This window comes from Vicugna pacos, chromosome 3, assembly GCF_048564905.1.
Source record: "Vicugna pacos chromosome 3, VicPac4, whole genome shotgun sequence".
NCBI classification, from domain to species: Eukaryota; Metazoa; Chordata; class Mammalia; order Artiodactyla; family Camelidae; genus Vicugna; species Vicugna pacos.
In genome coordinates this window covers 80,398,364-80,412,757 of record NC_132989.1, presented here as the reverse complement: position 1 = coordinate 80,412,757, position 14,394 = coordinate 80,398,364, and the positions used below count along the sequence as shown (strand labels likewise).

The window sequence follows — 14,394 nt, the reverse complement described above, 5'->3', positions numbered from 1 at the left end:
GTGTCTGCCATAATTCACACTGCTTGACACAGAATTGTTTATGTTGGGTAATAGTAGCTGATCATGAGTTTATCTTCCAGGTCTTAGTATAATCATGTCATGAAGAATTGCCACCTCAGCTAAGGGAAAGGGCAGATTTCCCCTCAAAGGTGCTGTTTTTTCTAAAAGCAAACTACATAAATTGTTCATATGTCATTTCTGTCCAACAGTTTCTCAGTTATATGTTTTATAACCTTGTATTATGATCATATCTTTTTAAAAAAATCACATCAGGTTGTATGAGCTACTAATATTTTTGAACAAATATATAGGAAATGATTCAAAGAAAAAAGTGCTATTAAAGGCATCTGGAAGGCTAACACTTTCTCTCTGCACCAAAAACCAATTGATTTTTGGGAGATGGTATTTTGTAGTTGGAGTATAAATTAAGAGTCTAGGATTTCATGTAAATATGCTGTCATCATCAGGTTCAAGGATGCAGTCATTTGTGCCTTAACACAGATTTCTTTTTGCTTTTATTACTTTGTATAGTCTTGCTAAATATTAAGCAATTTCAACTTGCCATCTTGGCATTAAATGGTAAGTAGTCCAAAGACAAATAAAGTCTTTTGTATTGATAGGATCTTTGAGGAGGGCTTACGTTTTGGTTATTAAAATCGGTGTTCATTGTTGTCCAGTACATTGGCTTTCCCCTCTAAAATGAGAGGTGAACTTAAAATTGATTACTCTTAATCAGCATAAAGTCTGTGCTAATTTGCCTATTTTGCTTGGTATTCTACCTTTAGATTTGCTGTTACCTGCCTTCACTAAAAACAAAATTTACGTTAAATTCTTAAAGTGGCCTTATTTTCTGTGAACTTATATGACTGGGAGGATGTTTGGAAAATGAAAGAGGAGCACTTTTAATCTTTGGAAAACACACTGACATAACTCCTAGGACCACGTGAGGGCTGGAGTTATGCAAATTGACCTGCCTTAATATCATCTCATGAAAATAGCATTAAATGAATGCATCTATAGTTAGATAATAAAACAAAAAATATAAATTTATTATTGGAAAATACACCTGTCAGTTTACTTTTAGTTCATCTCTGTCAAAGCAGGTTGGTTCAGCTTTACAAGGAAACCAATGATGTGCATACTTCTAATGTTAAGATGGGTTAATTTTTAAGCCAAGTATCATTAAATACCTGTGGTAGGCAGCTTCTAAGATGGCTCCTAATGACACCTACTTCCTGGCATCCATGCCCCTGTTACTCTCTCCCGTTGAGTTTGGGCTAGACCTAATAACATGATTTTGATGAACAGAGTACAGCAAAAGTGATGGGATGTCACTTACAAGATAAGGTTATAGGAAGATTCTGGCTTCTATCTTGCTCACCCTCTCTTGGCTCTCACTTGCTCACTTTAATGGAAACAGGTTCCCAAGCTCTTAGATGCCCTACAGGGAGGCCTGGGAACTGGGGAGGGCTTCTGGCCAACAGTCAGTGAGGAATTGAATCCTTCCATAACCACACAAGTGGGCTTGACTGCAAGCTCTTCTTCACTGTCAAGCCTTGAAATGAGGCAGCCTCAGCTAACGCCATGCATGCAGTCTCCTGAGAAGACCTGAGCTCTGCTATGCCCCGATTCCTGACTGAGAGAAGCTGTGAGATAATAATTTTTGGTTATTTTAAGCTGCTAAATATGACGGTAATTTGTTATTCAGCCATAGATTATTAAAACAGTGTCCTTTTAAAAAATAAAAACTCACAAAAGACCCTCAAACTTTGTGTTTTCTTGGTACAGCTTTAACTAGCATTGCCTGATAAATAATTTAACACAGTGGTTTTCAACCACTAACATTAGAATCAACAAGGAAGTTTTAAAAAGTACAGGTGCCTGGGCTTTGCCCTCAAAAATTTAATTTGAATTGGTCTGGGGTGGGGTCCAGGGCCTCAGTCTTTTAAAAATTCCCCAGGTAATTCAAGTGAGTAGATGAAGAATCACTGATTTAGCCTAAGTCAGTGTATTAAGCCCTCCTGAGTGCCAGGTGTAGGTGCTATAATATTGAATGGGATATGGAGTTCACCCTTCATTCACAGGCCAGGAAAGAAGACCAACATGTAAACAATGTCAACACTGTGGCAGATGCTCTAGTAGAGTCATGTATAAGCACGTATAAGAAGCACAGAAAAGGAAACACCTAGCTCAGCTTGATAAAGCCAGAAAAGGCTTGACAGAGAAAAAGCTAGTTAGCAAGAAAGTGGGGAGAGGAACATTACAGGCAAAAGAAAAACAAGAGTAAAGTCACAGAGTTGTTAGAGAATAAGCAGGGAGTTGGTATGTTCACATTTGAGTAATATGAGCTCCAGAAAAAACTCCAGAATTGTAAGGGGAGTGTTGGCAGAACACAAAATTGGGGTACAGAGACCAGTGAGGATGAGGACGACATGTGGTAGCGGTGTAAGGGATGGAGAGGAGGATTAATTTGCTTTTACAGGATACATAATGAATAGGACTTGGAGGTAGGCACTGAAATGCAAAGGGAGGAACCCCTGATGACTCCCAGGTTCTGGCTTGGCCATTGTGTGGGTGGTAGACTGTAACTTTGGCAGCAAACATGGGGGAAGCAAAAGCAGAAGATGGGGAAATGAACAGTTTGGTTTCAGACCTAAGTTTAAAGACTCAGAAGAAACAACTGGTTGCAGCTGGCACTAGAAATGAACACCAAATGCCAAGTCACTTACCAAAAGAGCACATATTTGTGGATTATTTTGTGTATTTGGAAATAATTGAGAACATAGCCTCTGTTTTTCTCTGTGTGTTTTGGTGATTTGCAGTCAGCTTTCACTAAGACCAGGAAGATCTTGAGAATTAGTTATATTGGCTTTTAGAAAGCATTCTATTTCACTAAACCAAAGAAACCTTTAAAATTGACCCATATAGGCCGTATTTTACCATTGATTTTTGTCCACTGGTTACAGTTCACTCACCACATGCTTCTCCTTGGGCGCCTTTGCCCCACTTCCTACTTAACGTGAGTAATGACTTGGTTTGCCCAACTATTAGTAGAATTTTAAACTGACATCAGATTACATTGTGTCACGAAGTGGAAAAGCTCATATGGTGACATCTGCATACCCTCATTATGATCTGGTCATTGTTTTAATTTCAAAGGAGTGATACATTCAGCTCAGTGCTTCAATCTATTTAAAGCATGTTAACCCCATGTATCAGAGTGAAGTTATATGTTCTTATTAAGAATCTCTGACACTGTAACATGCTTTCCAATTTCAATCTACTCACCTGTTGTGGGTGCCTTTTTTTTTTTTTAAGGAGGAAGGGTATCTACTGTCCCCATTATTCACTGTTAATAAACTTTTTAACTTTCAAAACTACTTTCTTTCCTTGCTAGTCTGGATAGTTCATATGCCCCCACAGGAAGCAGAGAAGCCACAGGGAAATACAACTGGATCTTACTGTGAAAGGCAGAATGGCACGCTGGTTGTCAAGCCTGCCTTGAGGCTGGTGTGAAAAAAAAAAATGCTGATGTCTGCATAGCATGTATCTCCTAAGTAAATCAAACCTGTAATTCAACTTGGCTGCCTCTAAGTCATTTTGATTCCTGCAAACAAGAACATTAATGAACTTAGTATCTCTACAGGTTTATTCATGTGTAAGACGCAATTCCTTATTCCTCGTTCCAGCAGCTGCTCCAGCTCCATCTGATAAAGTGGAAAGTTGGAACAGGTCACACAAATCCAGATCATTACTTTAACCCAGATTATTGTAGGCAGTGTTCTTTAAGTCTTCCATCTGGTTTTAGGATTGGAAACAAAGTTTCTAGGACTTGGATTTGGGGAAAAAAATTTATACACTAGTAATTCTGGTCATGAAATATTTTATGAACTATAGCTTATTCTTGCCTTTATTCTTCCCACTTTTTTCCTCCTTTTGGCAATGATAAATAATTGAGTTACATTGTGTAGTACTTTTGCTTTTGGGTCTTAGTTTACCTCCATGGATTTACAATTGTGAGAATATTCCAGAACATGTAGTACTTCCATGGATTTCCCAGAATGGCATGAGACTGATACAGGAAGTATGAGAAAATGAATATGAATCTATTTTGTCAAAAAAATTTTAAGCTAAAAATATAAAAGAATATAGAACAGCTGTTCCCAAATTTGTCTACACATTAGAATCACCTGTACATCTCTTTTAACCTTCTAAAGCCCAGGCCAGACCCCAGACAATTAAATCAAACTTTCTGGCGGTGGGACATGAGTATCAGGAGTGTTTTTATCTCCCCAGGTGATTGCAGTGTGCAGACAAGCTTCAGAACCACTGATCTCGACAACTCTGTTACTTCGTGATTTCAAGAAAACCCAGTTGCAGCTTCTCCTGGGCTACCCGCCCTGCTGCTTCATCAGCTGAGTCAACTTTGAGCCTAAGCAAGGCCACTGCATGAGAGGTACTTGAGTCACCGAAAGGCGACAATTAACAATTAATCAAAGACCACGGATGGATATAAAATGGTTGCCTGCAAATTTTTCTAAAGTGATTGTTAACTTGTTGAAATTTTTCCTGATAGCCAAAGTTTTGTGTTTCAGACTTTTCTATTCCATTTTCATACACTGATAGCTTCTTAAACAGTTAATTTCATGAAACTCTTATCCACCAGGGTGACATGTTTTTTCATGCTTTTAGCAGTGGTTTTAGAATTCCTTCTTTGACTTGGTTATCTTTAAAATATCTAACTCGAGAGGGTTTTTACATTGAGTGAGAACTGTTCATTTGCCTTGTTTAACACAGTTTGATACAAAGATAAGTATTTAAAATTTTATTTTCTATGTCCGCACAGCACGTTATTTATTTAAGCGATCACTGGCTGTCCAAAACCTGAGGGAAGCTTGATTTTAAACATGACAGCAACTGTTTACTCATAGATGGTGAACTTAATGGTTGACACCCTTTACTAGAACTCCAGCATTTGTACAAATAACTACCATACTGGCCTATAAAATTTTAAAGCTAATAGTGTAACCTGATAAAAAATAATGACTTTGCTATATGCTTGTATGTATCTTAAGAGAAATTAATTAAAGGAAATAAAATCACAATTGAAGTTGCTGGGTGGCTGAAATTATATGAATAAGTGTGATCTTGACTTTAATGAATTAACAATTAAGCTTCTTGATATAAGTATTTAATTAATTTTAACCACATTTATTTAGAAACCATTTACACTTAATTTCTGATCCAGTGTTCAATTAAAATCATCTATACGATTTTAGGCTCTAGATCCTATTCTTGCTTTGGTTATGTCACTCTGGTCACTGACTACCACAGAGGAGTAGAAAAGGCAGACATATGGCTGTGACCTTCTAATTTCTCATAATATTTTTCAGGTCAACCTTTAGGGAAACAGTTTGCTTAGAAAATGCATGTTTTTTAACTCAAATTTTATTCTATAAGTAATTGGGAGGGGGTGGTAGAAACAAATAAGAATGCATGGTTGTATAATTAAAAACAAAAGACTGAAATGTTGTAGTTACTTACTAAAATCACTTTTTTCACATGAGGATTTTGGGTAAGTCGTTACCAGGGAAACTAAGGACAGCTGTGGTGTGCTGAAATCACACCAGCCATAGACTCAGAAGGCCTGAGTTTGAATTCCAGTTGCTCACAAATGTAAGGCGGATTATTTTTATCTCTCCTCTGTTCAAATTTTTTTAATATATGAAGTTTACATTTGGCCTCAGAACACATTTGTTTCTGCTCCATAAAAAAAGTTGTGTACTGTATGTCAGTTTTTTATTTCATTATTAGTGAGGGCAACCATGGTATATATAAGCCAAATGGTCACTAATTTCAACATAATGAGATTTGATTTTGAAATGTCTTAGAATTTGTATTTGAATGTGAGTGATATTTTGGGAAACTAATTCAGTGTCACCACATTTTTAGCAGTGATTTTAGGGAACAGGGTTACCAGTTATGGTCTATCACTCTTTTAAGTCGTGTTCTCATTGTATATCATTCTCTTTGGGGAAATATTCTTTGACCTATAGTATTTTTGAGTCAAGGAGTGAGCTATAATGTAGACAAAACTTAGGTAGGATAATTCAACTCCATTATAAGCTTGCTCTATGTCTGTCTTTTTTGTTTCCTCCTTGCAGAATTCATTCCAAGTCTCCTTATTTAAAAAACAACAATAAGAGGATTTAATAACTCAGGATGAAATAAAGCACCAGCCCAAAAAGAGATGCCTATTTATATTCAGTGTTTACCTTTGCTAGGCTGAAGAGAGGCAAATAATTATTTTGCCCTTAAGGCCTTAATTCTAGATGTTAGATTAAATAGAGTGTTGATCATATGTGACTTGAGCAGAATTGTTGGATCAAACTTTGGATCAAGGTTTGCTTGAAGTAAGCTATGCTGTGGATAAACCTTTGGAAGATCAAGAGTGAAGTGTATTGCCCTCTCCATTGTTTCTACCAAAATATTATGTGGTGGTACTGATTTTGAAAAGTGAAATTTAACTTCCAAGAACATGGGTCAGATTCAAGTTTTCTTAAATGTGAAATTGGTTTTGATCTACCCAGAAGGTATGCAATAATAATGATCCCAGAGAGGAGAACGAAGTTGCTGTACAGATTTTTCTGTGCTCCTTTTAGAAAATGTATTCTGGAGCAGAGGGGTGGGCAGTTGGTCAACCCAGTTTCTATCTTGGGTAATATGTCAGAGTTCGATCTTGTCAGCCTGTTAACCAAGATTTGTATCAGGATTATTGCTGAGAGAGGTTTTGAGGATATTGTATCACCAGTATTTAGATGATGTTGTAGATTTCATCCAGGGCAGATGAAAGGGTAAGACAGTAATTTAGTACCCAGCTAATTCAGGAGAAAAATAGGTTGATTAAGGCTTAACTCAAGTCAGATAACTTATAGGTGGATACAGCTGGGTTAGCTCAGGGTTTTGTTGGGTTGTTTTTTGTTTTTGTTTTTGTTTTCCCTTCTCTTCAAAGAAGCAGACTTGTGCTAAGATTAGAATCAACAATGCTGTTAGAAGGAAACTTAGGGGCAAGCCAGTAGGTGTAAGATCAAAGTACAGCTTCTTCTGTGTCACAGCTGTAAGGACAGGAAGATGCCCATTTTCCTCAAGTATTGCTTCTGCTTAGTTATATGTGTAAGTTGTATCAGTAGACAAAGGAGAGACTGGAAATATATACATACAATTCCACCATCAGCCAAAAAGCCACATAAGTCTTTCAAACTCTCAAATAACATTCATGACAAGGAATAGTACATTTTGGTGTACTTTTAAAAACCCTTATCTCTTTCATTTAAGTGTGTTTCTGGTTTTATATGCTCAGCAGAAGCGATTAGGGAGGGGAGTAACAAGAGAAGTCTAATACAGAATCACCCTGTTGTTTTCCTTGAACCTTAAAGAGCTTAGTCTATGTATTATATACACACATGTATGCATGTATGTGTTTAATACTTAGCATAGTAACCTGTGGGTTTTTTAGGTGTGCTTTACTGTGAAGGGTAATATACTCATAAAAAAGTGATAATGTGACATGTACAGTTTACGAATGGTTCTAAGAGTAAACACCCCTTGTAACTGCCACCGATGGTGAAAAAGGAGGAGAAAGAGGAGGGGAGGGGAGGAGGTGAATAATTAGTAGAATTAGAAAAATTTGACTGGCATACAGAAGCCTTGTGAATTTCTTCCCAATCACAGCCCTCTCCTCAGACTCTTCCCTGAATAAACTCTAGCCTCACTTTGTATACAATCATTTCCTTGCTTTCTTTATGGTCTTACCACTTGAATGTGCACCTATATGCACCAGATACATCCATATAGTTTACTGCCATGTGTTTGGGAACTTCTATGTAAATGTAATCATACTTGATGTATTCTTTAATCTTGCTTTTTCCATTTGTTATCCACGTTGTTGAATGTAGCTGCAGTCTGTGGTTTTTAACTGTTTTGTAGTATTCTGTGGTAAAAGTGCACCATAGTTCATTTATCCATTCTGCTGTGTTAGACATTCGGTTGATTACAGTTTGCCCCTACTTCAGATGACCTTACCGTGACTATTCTTATGCTATCTCTTGGTCCACAGGGCATACATTTCTATTGGGCATAGTCCTAGTCAATACAAACTAAAAATGTGACAGTGGGCAATGAAACTATCTTTTTCTAAACAAAAATGTAGTGAGTGAACCAGTAATCTAATGAAAGAAAACAACCATTATTTTGGTTATTCTATAGTGGTAGGTGCATCTGGACACAGAGATGGCCATTTCCATCCAGCTGAATAAAAAATATCCAGGATTGTACCTTTGCTTAAGTTTCATGTCTGCAAGCATGTGTCATCAAGGAAAAGATCATCAGTTTTAGTTTTTAAACTGTCTCTGGTATTATTTCTAGAATTCTAAAATTAACAGGATGAAATGTCCTTAGAGGGCAGAGAATGTATCTCACATTTCTTTTACATTCTTCACTGAGACCACGGCAATGCTAGAAGGATGTAAAGTCCCCACTAATTATGCATTGCCTCAATAAATACATTGTGGAGTAAAATTATTTGTACAAATGGTTTTAATTTCCAAGCGGCAGGCCCATAAAAAGGAATAATGATGGATCAGTTTAACTTAAAACTTTTTCTGTTTTGAAAGCCTCTTTCCTGAAAAATGAAGAATAATAGTTTGAATGAGTCAGTCTTTTTTCCCCATAATTCTTTTTACCAAATCTGTACATGTCCTAGGTGCAGTTAATGTTAAGAGTATTTCTGAGACCTTTTAAAATTATAATTTGGGCCTTTTGTTTGGCTTTTGAAATGGAAGACAAAATGGACAATACACTAAGACAGAATTGTATCACTTCCGTCAGACCTGTGCTTCAAAGCATATGTATTTTAGGGCTTAGCTAATTTTGCCAGCTAAGACTAGATTACAGTAAATTGATTTCAGTATCTTTCTGTTTTTTATGGGCTTTGTTCAAAAGCTTCAGCTTCAGCAGAAGAATCAAAATAGTGTTTGTCAAACTATTCTGGATTATTAAGTCTTGTTCCTATTTACACAAAATGACCATTGGTCTAATGTAGTCAGCATGACTTTACAGCTCATCCAAGAACTATTTCAAGTATTGAGGAAAAGGCACTTTAAATGAAAAATTACTTATCTATTATCAGACTGGTAGAGAACCCTGCTTCTCGTGAATTCAGCATGCTGCCCACACCATGATTCATTTTGCTCCTTTGTTATAATGAAAGGTTTGAATTCCTTTTTTGCAGTGAAAAGATTCTTACAATGTGTCTACCTTTGGGATTGTAACTTTCAAAAGGTGCTCTTAAATATATTACTAATTTATTTAAATCATTTGCTTCCAAGACGTGCAGTACTTGGTGCAAAGAATAAGTTACTAATCCCCTGAATGTATGAAAGGAAAATGCTCAGCTGGATTTCCCTTTTTATTTTGTTTTTCTGTGGTGGGTTTATGACTTGGTGCCCAGCTTCTTTATAGAGTGACCTCTCACAAAACAGAATTCCCTTTAATGTGTTTTCCATGCTTATAGGAAGAAACACTGTGTAGTATCTTGATCTGTTCGTGCTACTATAACAAAATACCATAAACTGTGTGGCTTATAAACAACAGAAATTTGTTTCTTACAGTTCTGCAGGCTGGGAAGTCCAAGATCAAGGCACCAGCAGATCTGATGTCAGGTGAGAGCCCACTTCCTTGTTCATAGCTTTCTTTTTGCTAAAACTTCACATGGAAAGGTGGGTCTCTTTTATAAGGGGACTAATTCCATTCATGAGGCTCCACCCTTATGACATAATCACACAAACATTCAGACCATGGCAGTTAGCAAACACCAGTAAAGTTTCATTTCTACTCCATGGCTTTCTCTTGGTATATGGAGAGAAGCCTTTTTAAAGTGTTTCTGCTGGTCAACTGAAAGTATCTTTTTGACTGATGTCTTCTGTGGTTTTTAAATATTTTTTGACAACTTATTCCTTTTATTAATCTGGGATAAACATTTTAGATTCTTTTATGAACTTAAAAGATATTAAGAGCAAAGAATTGGAAAAGTGGATAAGAAAAATTTCCAGTTTCCATGGTGGTGGTATAGCATTGGCACATGTAGGAAGGTATATGAGCGGAGTGCTGTGACAAAAGTGGTTATCACTTTCAGAAAATTCTGCTGGCAGCAGGCTAGGGTCAGGAACATCTAGCCTTTCATGAAGTTGTCCCAGACCATTCTAACCATGCTATTTTCTGTGCTCCTATAAATATTATAAAATATATAAGCAATGACAAACAGGTGAGTCAAAAATAAAATACTTTTAGCAGCAAATACAGAATAATTCACCCTGATAAGAAAGCAATGATTGAAAATCACATGCAAGAAAAACATCTTGGATACTATTTCTTCCCTGAAGTTAGAAATTTTAATATGTTAATGTGCATTTAGGGTACAAGAAGAGCCTTATACTTCAAACGATGCTAGTGTTTTTAAGGAACAGAGTTTGGGAAACACTGAGTTTAAGTGCAACATAATGTAATTAGGTAAGAGATAATAATGAAAGTTAGAGTCTATACTAGCAGCATGTAAAAAGAATGGCTATCGAGTCCCACTTCTGCATATCCTTAAGAACAGAATAGATAGTCTTCTGTATGTTAACCCTCTTCTCTAAAACCATGATTCTCAACAGAGGCTTCCCTTGACAACATGGTAGCAGAAGCTCAGTTGGATTTTGTCAAATGTGTTTTCTGCATCTCTTGAGATGATCATGTTTTTCCTTTTTAGTTTGTTAACATGATGAATTCCATTGATTTTCTAATGTTAAGACAACCCTGCATTCCCAGGACAAATCCCACTGGGTTGTGATGTTCTATTCTTTTACAATATTGTTAGATTTGATTTGCTAAAATTCATTTGGAATTTTTGCATCTATCTTCACATGGAATATCACTTTGTAATTTTCTCTTATTATAAATCTTTGTCTGAGTTTTGGTTTCATTGTAATGCTGACCTCAGGAAGTAATTCTTCTCAATTTTTTGGAAGAGCTGGAATAGAATTGTTATTATTTTGTCGTTAGATATTTTGGGAGAATTTACCCAGAAGCCATCTGAACTTGAAATTTTCTTTGTGGGAAGGTTATAAACTATCCTTTCTTTTACAGATGTGTAGTTCATACCAATACCCTCAATTCCAATCCAACACCACAAAGTTGAATTTAGTTTTCGTCTTTTCCATATATGTAACTCCCTTTTCTGACAATGCGATAATCTGTCTCCCATTATCCTTAAAACATTTACTTCTTTAATTAACTCCCCTGCATGTAACCAGTCTCCCTTTGTCAGTGCTGTTCCCTTCCCTCTTGGGTGTGGAGAAAAGGGAACCCTCCTGCACTGCTGCTGAGAATGCGGTTTGGTGCAGCCACTGTGGAAAACAGTATGGAGATTCCTCAAAATACTAGGAATAGACTTACCATATGACCCAGTCATCCCACTCCTGGGCATATATCCAGAAGGAACCCTACTTCAAAAAGACACTTGCACCCCAATGTTCATAGCAGCACTATTTATAATAGCCAAGACATGGAAACAGCCTAAATGTCCATCAACAGATGACTGGATAAAGAAGATGTGGTATATTCATACAATGGAATACTATTCAGCCATAAAAACTGACAACATAATGCCATTTGCAGCAACATGGATGTTCCTGGAGAATGTCATTCTAAGTGAAGTAAGTCAGAAACAGAAAGAAAAATACCATATGAGATCACTCATATGTGGAATTAAAAAAAAAGCCATAAATACAAAACAGAAACAGGCTCATAGACATAGAATACAAACTTGTGGTTGCCGAGGGGGAGGAAGAAGGAAAGGAATAGATTGGGAGTTCAAAATTTGTAGATCGTGACAGGCATATGTAGAATAGATAAACAAGATTATATACAAATATATACAAGATCTTGTGGTAGCTCACAGCAAAAAAAAAGTGACAATGAATATATGTATGTTCATGTATAACTGAAAAATTGTGCTCTATGCTGGAATTTGACACAACATTGTAAAATGACTATAACTCAATTAAAAAATGTTTTTAAAAAATGCCCTCTTCATCCCACTTGGGCTCTGACACCCTGCCCAGGGTTGCAGCTACTACCTCCTCCCCAGCCCCCACCTTCCATGGAAGCCCTCCTCATCCTACCTAGGCTATGACACCCTGTGCCAGACTGCCCCATTGCAAGGACACCTCCCTACTTTCTCTTCTCATCCATTTGAGAAACTGGTCCATTTGAACTCTGTGATGTCTAGTACATAATCGTTGGTTAATAAATACTTAATCAACAAGACTAAAAAGAATTATATTTTTTAATGGACATGTGCTGTATTGACACTCTGAAAAAGGTGGTAGTTTTGTCATAATTGCTAGAGTTTGTATTCCACCTTCGAGGTTGAGTAACTATGCAGCCAAGAACAAATTAAATGAACTTTGAATTTATATTTCCTAATCTGTTAGATGGGATGAGAATAGAATAATTATAATACAACAATAGTATTAACAGACAGCACAGGTTGCCTCTTGTGTACCGGGTGCTCTGCTAAGCACTTGACATATATTGTCATCTAATCTTCAAAAATGGTCTTTTGGGGGAGATACTATTATATTCACTTTATAGAAGAGAAAATTGTCATTTGAGATAGGTGCCATTATCTTCCTTGTTTTACAGATGAAGAAATGAAGCACAAAGTAATAATTCAACCAAAGTCATAACTAATAATTTTTGAAGTTGGAATTCAGACACTGGACCTCTAGAACCCAGTACTACTCAAACCATATGAAAATTTCCAGTACATAGTGGGCACTAGTAAATAATAACCATTTTAACATATAAAGTGATTAATTACAACAACTCTGAATATTGCCTGGTCTATGACACAGGAAGAATCATGGAACTGTTGGATGGGAGTAGGGAGGATGATCCATTTTTAGCTTGAACACAAATTGGAAGTAATTTTTCTTACTATACAGAGTTTAAAATCCTCTCTATTTATTTGAGATTGGTAAAGGAGACATTTTTATGTAGACTCTGAAATAGGTTATGTAGTTAAGTCTAAAAGGAAATTTAAGATGAGAAAAAATGTTTCCAGTTGATAGAAAATGAGGAAAAGAATTAATGGTACCCCAGAGATAAAATAATAAGCAAAATACCTCAGGGTTGGAGGAAGTAGCTCAGTGGTTGCAAGGAGAACAATAAAGACTTGAGAAGCATCTGTCATTTCAGTTCAGAATTTAATAATAGCCAAAGCCCACCGATCCATTAATGTTGTGATGGATCTGTGAACCTGGCACCTGATAGGTGTTCAGTATGTGCTTGTTGAATTGACCTGACAATGCTTTAAAAAGCTTAAGTAGAATTTCCAGTTAAAGGCACAAACCTAAAATAAAAGACAGAACAGGAAGTTAACAGCCTCAAAATTTTGCAGGCTGGAAAGTATGTATGTACTGACTTAGCACACTAGAGAAAGCAATCCTAAACTGGCAGTGAGGAGAGCTGAACAGAAACTCAATTTACATTGCAAAATCCCCCAAGACTGACGTATCTCTGGAAGGCAAGGGTGAAGATGGGGTTACGTCTTCTCTGACAGTGTGTTAATGAAGCAATTATTCTTTTATCCCTTTCCCACTTTACACAAAAACTGCCCCTGACCTTCTCAGCTCCCTGACTGCTGACTGTCAACCAACATGCAACTGGCAGAAAAATAGAAATCTTCTGTCAGAGAGAGAAAAGATCTAAAATCCTGATATTAGGATGTCCCCAAGGAGTAGAACTAGGATCTTGACATTGGGAATCTCCTAAAGAATAGGCCCAGCTAGATCACCTTACAATGAAGACTGCAGTCAACAAACTACAAGTACATACACAGAGTTTCCAATCAGCTTTCAGGTGGACAACTTTTGCTTTGAGCAAATAGCCAGGGAATGCCAAAAGGACAGGAAAAGTTTTCCCTATGAACAGGATGTTCGGAAGATAAGAGAAGCTGTTACATTCACAGGTGAAGAACAAGGTGACATGTTAAAAAAAAAAAAACTCAGAGAACAAAGAAACAGACTTTTGGAAATTAAAATTATGATAGCAGATATTAAGGGAGTGTAGGTAAAATAGAAAATATGTACAGAAGATAGAGTTTAGGAAATACCCAAACAGTAAAACAAAAAGACAAAAATATAGAAAGTAGGAGAGAAAAAAAAATTAGAAGACCAATCCAGGAGATTCAATACCTAAATAATAAGAGTTCCAGAAAGAGGAAACAAAAAATGGAGGGAAAGAAATTATTAAAAGGAATTCAAGAAAATTTCTCAGAAGTGAAAAGCATGC

The 14,394-nt window shown here is 36.5% G+C and overlaps 1 long non-coding RNA gene across 8 annotated transcripts in view; it reads left to right on the top strand.

Annotated features, from left to right (window-relative positions):
- The window catches only part of LOC116278408 (uncharacterized), a 127,744-nt gene that overhangs the window by 11,605 nt on the left and 101,745 nt on the right, over positions 1 to 14,394 (top strand). For 7 of the 8 annotated variants that reach the window (XR_012071446.1, XR_012071444.1, XR_012071448.1 and 4 more), the window contains exon 2: positions 9,669 to 9,719. This is a non-coding gene — a long non-coding RNA (uncharacterized lncRNA). Of the gene's footprint in view, positions 1 to 4,296; positions 4,457 to 9,668; positions 9,720 to 14,394 lie in introns of all 8 variants that reach the window. The other variant, XR_012071442.1, reaches the window with a different exon arrangement.